This window comes from Pyxicephalus adspersus, chromosome 4, assembly GCF_032062135.1.
Source record: "Pyxicephalus adspersus chromosome 4, UCB_Pads_2.0, whole genome shotgun sequence".
Classification (NCBI taxonomy): Eukaryota; Metazoa; Chordata; class Amphibia; order Anura; family Pyxicephalidae; genus Pyxicephalus; species Pyxicephalus adspersus.
The window spans coordinates 83712062-83721436 of record NC_092861.1 but is presented as its reverse complement, the minus strand read 5'-3'; positions in this window follow the sequence as shown (position 1 = coordinate 83721436).

The window sequence follows — 9375 nt, the reverse complement described above, 5'->3', positions numbered from 1 at the left end:
GCTTGTGGGCCCAAATATATGTCTTAAAGGGCTTTAGCAGAAGAAAACAGGCACACAGAAAGTGAAATAAAAGGTGGGTAACCAGTGAAGTCTAGAAAAGCAGTGGGAGATTCTCCAATTTAAGTTTTGTACAGTTGGAGACAGAAGCATGGCCAGGATTGGTGCAGATTGATTGCCAGCAGATAATCCACTAAACCAATCCACTAACTAAATAGCGTATTAGGAACAAACACAGGTCAACAGTCAGTTCATCAGAAATGAATTACAGGGTAAGGGAATGAGCACAGGAGCTGGCAGGCAGGGGACTACGATCATTCAGCAAGGCAGAAAAATCATTTAAATAATGAAAAATGACATGCACACTCAGTGAAGATATCTAATTCCACTTCTAATCTGTACTTTCTTGCTCCTTGTTTAAACTTTTATTTTAATAGTGATTGCCTAATTTGCACTAGTTTCTTACTTATGATTGGAACGTCCAGTTATAACAGTAACTGCATAGTCTGCCCATGCACTTGGCACTTCTAAGACAAATACAGCCACTTTTAAGGCACCACGGAGTGTACATAAGATTGCAGTATTTCACCAGAATATGATGATGATCTGAGAAACAATGATTTTTGTTGACCATGTTCAAAATGAGCAGTAAACTGGCAGTCTCTGTACAATTTATTAAACATTTGCAGTAACATGGAATTAAAATAGAAAAAAAAAGTTTAGCAATTTCTTTGTAAGACATTGTATTTCTTCAATGCACTTGAACAGGGCAATTTTAGTATTTCTCCTTGTTGTACAATTCTATTGAAACCACCATTTTATGTCTTTAACCACCAAGCAATTTCAGCAAAAAAATGGAATCAAATGTTCAATCCTTTATCAAATTGCCACATGTATGGTCAGCTTAGGAGTATGATGCAGCAGAAATAAGGTGCAGGCTGTTCTGACGGTATCACTTCATGAATTTAGAGATTGGTTATTATCTTTGACAATAAGATTGCTTTTTTTGATTCACATCAAAATCTTTCTAGCTACTCATCTTGTAAGCAATGTCAGTGTAAAATGTGCATGAATTTTAAATAGAATGCTCTGAATGCTCCTTCACTTATGACTTGTGAGCAATTTTGTCTAGTACTGTGCATGAATAACCAGACATAATAAACAGTAGTCCATGATTTTAACACAGGAACACATATAATGGCAATTCTTAAAATCTTTTGCTATTTTTTGCCAAATGTTTTAAATCCTAGACCAGATTCATTCTAGGTTTGCTGGATAACACTACTTCTCCCATGATAGTGTATTTTCTCTAGTCTTGGAGAGCTATTTTTACATGTAATTATCACTTTTCCATTCTTGAGAATGAGGTAACTATGTATTCATTTTTATACAGTACATATGGTTTTTGGGTAGCTGTCTTCTGTTCAATTAGGGTTTTTCAAATTTTCATATGGCAAAGTGTAAAACCAGTATCAAAAACAAGGAATGGGGAAAAAATACAATAGATAGACAATAGAAGAGTTGCGTAATGGGGGGGGGGGGGGGCAAAAGTAGGGGAACCGACTCCACATTGCTTTAGACCCAGATTGCTATCGGGGCGAGGTACAACATTAGCAGGACTTAGTCAAAGTTATTAGTTAAATTTGAAGAACAAAAAACAATTAGAAAATTACCACAACATAAAAACTAGGCTAAGAAAATAAAAAGATATTAATCTGGCTATAATACTGATTTGCACTGTTGTGAGTGAACACAGCCAACATCATTGTAAAGCACATAGGAAGAAAAAAAGCAAAGGGGAGAAAAGAGACAGAAACAGAATGACTAAGGCGAGGGAGTATGGGGGAATGGGGGTTCTGTAAGGGAGTAGTGAATAATAAATCCTGGGTCTAATAGCTGGGGGAAATACCCATAGAGATAACAGTACGGTCAGAAGTGCAGAAATCTTTTATCAATAGCAAGAGAACTATGGTGGTCCAGCCAATGAGACAATACTCTAAAAAAAGACTGGGAGGGAATCTTGTAGACATTCTTTCCAGCACCATTGTATCCGTAACTATTTATATTGTTGGTCGAATAGCTTAGTGTTCGATTCAACAGCTATTTGATCGAATAGCCCAATATTTTTCGGGTGATCAAAGGCAGAATTGGAACACCATTAAAGTCTTTGAGGGGAAAAATTTGGGTTATTTTCATGACTGTGTAGAACTACAAGAGCAATCAGGGGAGTTTAGCTGACAGCTCCGCTCCCCTGATTGCTCTTGCTGCCCTAGCATAACTGTAGTATGCTTTCTTGGATAGAAATTCTCTCTCCAAGAACACGCTGTTCCCACGCTTCCCAGGCTGTACGTATCAGCCCAGTGACTGTGGGAACTAAACACAGATGAAATCTCAATGGAGAAACTCCATTGAGAGTTCATCTGGAGTTTGCCTGCAGTCACAGCTGATTGGTAAGTACAGCCCGATGACCGTGGGAACTGAACTCAGATAACCTCTTAATGAAGAAACTCCACTGAGAATTAGCCTGCAGTCACAGCTGATTGGAAGCACTGGTGTGCCTCCAATCAGCTGTAACTGCAAGTTCCTAGGCTCCTCGGGCTGTACTTATCATCCCGGTGACTGTGGGAACTGAACTGCCATTGAACTCTCAATGGAGAAACTCTATTGAGAGTTCATCTGCAGTCACAGCTGATTGGAAGCACTCACGTGCCTCCAATCAGCTGTGACTGCAGTTCCCATGGCCACCGGGCTGTACTTATCAATGATAAGAACAGCCCGTTGACCGTGGGAACTGAACTCAGATGAGAGTGATTGGCTGAGGAAAGGTAAACCCTGATGATAGCTCAAGCGTCATCAGGGTTTTTCTTTTCCTCAGCTACTCACAGAGCACTAGAGGTGAATGATTGGGGAGAATTGTCCTCATTTAACCTCTAGTGCCCGGGGATCCCACACTGACAGAAGGATTCCCACGGCTGTGCTCAGAATGAATGCAGCCATTGAAGTTATCCTGTCATTGTGGGATAACTTGTAAAATAAAGTTAGTTACACAAATCAGACACATTCAATAAATTACTTAACAGTAAACATAACATACCATTAAAGCCTCTTTTTTTTTTTTTTTTTTTTTACACACAAATTTGCGAAGTCGAATCCAATGTTTTTCGGGTCGGGTCTATCCGAATTCGAACAGCCATATTCGGGTCAAATATAAGGACCGCACGAATTTGAACACTAACAACAAACAAATATTACAAATAAACATTTGATTGTGCAGTACTAGTGGTACTCAAAAACAAAAGGATTTGTCAAACAATGATGGTAAAAGCAGCAATGGTTTAAAGAGCCTGTTTACCAATGCTAGAAGTCTAGAAAACGAAATAGGGGCGTTAGAAGCCTTAATGAGTAAAACAAAAAAGGGTGGTGGTGTCTGTATGTGAGAAGTGATCTAAAAGTGAATATGAAAGAAGTAAATTGCGAATGAAACAAGCGATGAGGTTGAGGCATTATGGGTTGTGTTGAATGTGGGGTTGAATAACACACAACTTGGGCTGGGAGACAATATTGTCCTCAAAGAACACTGAACAGAAATGGGAATGGTTAAAAGCACACTGAAAAATGTATCCCAATGGGTAATAAGTTTAAGAGGCTAAAATTAAAACCTATGTGGCTCACAGCTGATGTTAAAAAAGCCATAAGGAACAAGAAAAGGGCATTCCAAAAATATAAAAATGAAGGATCACATTCATCATTTGAAAACTATAAAGAATATAACAAAAGATGTAAAAAAGAGATAAAATGTGCAAAACTTCAAAATGAAAGACAGATTGCAAAGGAAAGTAAGGCAAACCCCAAAACATTTTTAAAATATATTATTAGCAAAAAGATCAGATCTGAGCATGTAGGCCCCTTAAAGAATGTTAAAGACAAGGCAGATTTACTAAACACATTTTTTAGCTCTGTGTACACAAAGGAAAATGGCAGAGCTCAAGTCCAAATTCATAATAGCAATGTCACTGCCTTAAATGAGTCACAATGGCTCAGAATTGATATGATAAAGAAACAGCTGGGAAAAATTAGGGTTGACAAAGCACCGGGGCCAGATGGATTACATCCACATATCCTTAAAGAGCTTAGCTCAGTTATTTTAAAAGTTTAGAAACTCTTTAGTCAAGTAAACAGGTAGACAATGGAGTAGCAGTTGATATAGTGTACTTGGACTTTGCTAAAGCATTTTAAACTGTACCCCACAGACAGTTCATATGCAAGATAGGGTCGATAGGTTTAGAAAATTCAATCTGTAAATGGATAGAGAACTGGCTTAAAGATCACATCCAGAGAGTTATAATTAATGATTCATACTCTGAATGGTGTAAGGTTATTAGTGTTGTCCCAGGGTTCAGTGTTGGGACCTTTACTGTTTAACATCTTTATAAATGATATAGAGTTTGGGATTAAAAGTACCATTTCTGTGATGCCATACTATGTAATGGAATTTAGTTCATACAGGATGTCTATATTCTACAAGCAGACCTGGATGTACTGTTTGATTGGGCAGCCAATTGGCAAATGACATTTAATAAAGATAAATGTAAAATTTTGCACTTGGGCACTAACAACATGCATGCTTCATACTGTCTAGTGGGAATACATTTGGGGAAGTCAGAAATGGAAAAGGATCGGGGGGTTCAGGTAGATCATAGACTTAATACCAACATGCAATGCCAAGCTGCAATATCTAAAGCTAGCAAAGTACTTACTTGTATTAAAAGAGGAATAGACTGCAGAGATGGTGACATTATCCTGCCCCTGTACAAAGCATTGGTCAGACCACATCTGAAATATGCACTCCAGTTTTTGGCACCAGTTCACAGAAAGGACATTGTGGAATTGGAGAGAGTGCAGAGAAGGGCAACTAAATGAATATGAGGAGAGATGAATATGAGGAGAGCTGAACTGAATTTTTTTTCCTTTGAGAAGAGACGTTTAAGGGGGGGTATGATCACCCCGTATAAATATATAAATGGTCCATATAGAGAACTCTCTTCCCCATTATTCACTTTGAGACCATTACAAAGAACAAAAGGGCACTCTTTGCGTCTGGAGGAAAAAAAGTTTAAGCTATGGATAAAGAAGGGATTCTTCACTGTAAGGTCTGTGAAAATGTGGAATCAGCTCCCTCAGGAAGTAGTTTCAGCAACTACTATAGATTGCTTTAGGAAAAAGCTGAATGTTTTTCCAGAATCACAGAATATAACTGGGGATTAAGGATTTAAAGTAAAAATAACAGTGACTGTTGATCCAGGGAACATCCGATTGCTCATGGAATCAGGAAGGAATTTTTTTTTCCCCTGGTGCAAATTGTACCAGGGTTTTTTTGCCTTTCTCTAGACCAACTATGTCCTATAGGGTTTTAAATCTGGGATATGTTTATTTCACTAATGGTTGAACTTGATGGGATTATGTATTTTTGTAACACTAACTATTTATTACTTCCACTAAATTAAGAAAGGATTTTTCCAAGCTGCCGCTGTGATTTTCCATGCTGCAATAAAGACAATGGTCAATAAAGGTGTAATAAAGACAGGTGGCCCCCTGAAGTCAAGGTTGTGTAGAGCAGTGAAACCAGGTGAGCAGGGGTGGGGTTATGGAGACAACAGGATTGAAAGGCAGTGAGATGGAGGCCGCTCTTTGAATAATTTTTGAGCAAGGACTGCAGAAAGTGTTAAATTTGCATGTATTGGTAATATTCGCCGAAAAACGGGGATCAAAGTTTGTAGATGCATGCAAAAGATTTTACACCCATCAAGATACTCATTGGTGATAGATGTTAAGGCTTTAGTTAGTTCCTCATGGATCATTGCTCTTAAAGAGACGGTCCCTACCCTTTTGTGAACGTACAAGCTATACACAATATTCTCATAAACAGGAGAACAACGTGTGTAAATGTGAAAAGTGAGAATTTCAACTTTTAAACCCTTTTCATAGATCTTGTTAGATGAATGAAAAAATCTTGTAACACTTATTCAGCACAAGTAAAGGTCTAGAGATAGTCATGTACAGCAAAGGATTGTAGGTCACATCAAGATAACATTTTTTATGTGTAATACTTATACATGTTTCTCTGCCAGGAAAAACATCTTATGAAAAAAAGATTTAAAATAAACAGAGGCTCTTTTTTCTTAGAATAATAAACATGTAGCAAGTAAATGTAAAAAAAAAATATCCCAAAGGTTAATAATTTTTTGACCATGTTTATTGTTTTCTTAGTAAATAAATTCTATTGCTACGATTTTTTAATTGTTAATTATTATCAATGTCAATATGTTAAATTATAGCAATGGTAACACAATTTACATAATTGGAAATAGCCATGTTTGGCTGGACAAAAAGTTTACATTTTTTAAGGCCACGGGGTAGTAAAAGAAGAGAAACTGTTGTTTTTGGTTTATAGGCTAAAAGTTTACATTTTTGACAAAATAGTCCACTTTATTCTGTTTTGAAAGCAAGTGGGTTACTGGAAGTTATTGCTGCAGTCTAGTTAGGTCACAACAGATATGGTAGACAATTCAATAAATATGTTTATTTTAAAATATCCAGATATATCACTTTTGTTTGGATAGTATGTTAGCAGCTTTTTAAGGACACAATACCTTTGAGGAAATCTTTATATTTCATTTGGCTGGACAATATGATTGCATCATTTTCCTTTATTTTTTTTTAATAAAACATTTGAGTCAAATGTTTAAGACTAATTTGAGTTCCTTTTGTGAAAAACTGTTAGTGTCAACCTACTTTTCATTTCTTCAAGTCGAATATATGTATACAGAATATATGTTTAAAAGTCTTTGGGAATATAAAAAAGTTGTCATAAGCACTTGTCAGTTAATTCTGAATGATCTCAGAAGTATCTATAATTAAATCCAATGCCATATGCAAAAATCAAGTGTCTGTTGACATTGTTTGGGCCTAAATTTTGTTAACCACCCTGGCGGTATTCCCGATTGTGGCTGGGGGTTAATTTTCAGTACCAAAAAGCGGTAATTCCAAGCCACACTCAGGGTGGCATTGTAAAGGACTTACCTGGTCTCAACGAGCCCACAGAGTCCTCTGGAAATGTCCACCCAGCATCTGTGTCCCCTGGCCTTGTGTCCCCATCTTGATCAATGGGACCTGTGAGCATGTATGGGGCGTGACCAGGCAGGAAATTTAAACAGAATGTATCCCTTTGACGTTCAAAATTATTCATATAATCAGACCGCCAGGGAGGTTGAACCTCTCCAAGACTGGAGAAGATAGATTAGATCAGATCTACTCTAGGTCTACTGGCTCTTCCAGGTTCTGCTATGATAATCTTTTCCAGTCAGGGAGACAATAAATTAGGCCCATTATGCAGCATACATTTGGCCTCCATAGCTATGTCATTAATTGTCCCTCAGAGGAGCTCACAAGTTATTTATTTCTACTATTAGGGATGAGCGAACGGGAATATTAAGTTCGATTTTGCGGCGAATCAGGCCTTTCTCGCTTACCGAAAATGTAAGCTGGAACCGCCTTCTGATTTGCCAAGAGGTCCAGCTCTCGCCAAACTGAAGTTTTTCCAGGTCTGCATCATTCAGTCCTGGAAATCCTCTGCGATCCCCGGGCACTAGAGGTTAATTAACCTCTAGTGCCCCGGGGATCGCACACTCCTCTTAATGAATGCAGTCACAGCTGCAATCATTGAGAAGATGCCCAGCATGTGAGAATCTCCTGACATTGTAATATAAGTATCTCTTACAAATGATACATTTGTATCTGTAACAAATGTATCATTTGTAAGAGATACATATATTACTATGTCAGGAGGTTCTCCTTTGCCACGCATCTTTCCAATGATTGCAGCTGCGGCTGCAATCATTGAGAAGAGTGTGAGATCCCTGGGGCACTAGAGGTTAATTAATCTCTAGTGCCCCGGGGATCGTAGTGGAACTGCAACATGACCGTCGGAACTTTGCGGTCACAACAGTGACTGCAGGCGATCCCAGGGGCACTAGAGGTTAATTAACATACAGCATCTGTGTAGATAGTGTTCTGGTCCATTTTCAGACCTGGAATCCTAGCACTGCAATGTGATAAGTCTAGCTTACATGTCACCCTTGTAAGCCCTCAACCAATTCAACTAAAACGTGGTCTGTAAAAAAAGAGAAAATAGAAAAAAAAGGATTACAACTATATAACAACTATGTTATATATTACAACTATGTAATACAACTACCGTATTTTTCGGACCATTAGACGCTCCGGACTATAAGACGCACCAGGTTTTCCGCACGGGAAAACAAGAAAAAAAAATTCATTTGATTTCCCCTGAGATCCAGCGTGCGGCACTTGTGCCCGCCCATGAAGGCGGCCGCACGCTGGAACACAGGGGAACACAGAGGAGGAACACAGACATTGGCTGCTATCTGCCTCTGTCTGTGTTCCTCCTCTGTGTTTCCCTGAGATCCAGCGTGCGGCACTTGTGCCTGCCCATGAAGGCGGCGCCGATCGGCATTCATCAAACCAATCGGCGCACAATCGGGACACAGGAACACAGAGGAGGACACTGGCTGCGGGGACCGGCGGGGATACAGGTAAGTAAAAAAATATGCATTCGGACCATAAGACGCACCCTGATTTTCCCCCCACTTTAGGGGGAAAAAAAGTGCGTCTTCAGGTCCGAAAAATACGGTATATTACTATGCTATATAAAACTGATTTATTTATAAATCATTTTCTTCTATAGTTCAACTTTAGAACTTGACAGAGGAAAACAAAAAAATTGTGTCTGGCTTCATAAATGTGTTAGAAACCAGGGCAATTTAAATTAAACATATAAGAAAAATAATACAAAATCAATGGTTACCTTAAACAACATGTCAAAACAATCAGTAAATCCAGAGATATAAGTTTATAAATATATATGCAAATCCCAACTGCCACAAACATTTCATTATCCATCAGTCACATATTATAATTGACAGTATTTACTACAAGCTGTCAGTAATTGTTTTCAATCATTCCTCCCTATAAACATTATTCATTGGGCTTAATGTATTAAAGCTCCCCAAAGCTGGAGAGACTGCACTTTCATCAGTGAAGCTGGGTGACCCAGCAAACCTGGAATAGATCTGTTCTAAGAAATAAAAACATTTAACATCTAACAAACAGCAAATTACTTTTAAGAAATCCATTCCAGGTTTGCTGAAATATGGTACGGAATGGTTTAAACCCCTATTGGTTTGTTTTTTTGCTATCTGTATCCTCCTGGTGAAATCTTCCCTCCTATTGTGCCTTGGAGGTAAAAGAAAGAAGAGAGGAGAAGATGGCCGCGTCTGGAGCTACGTCTGCGCCGGCCCA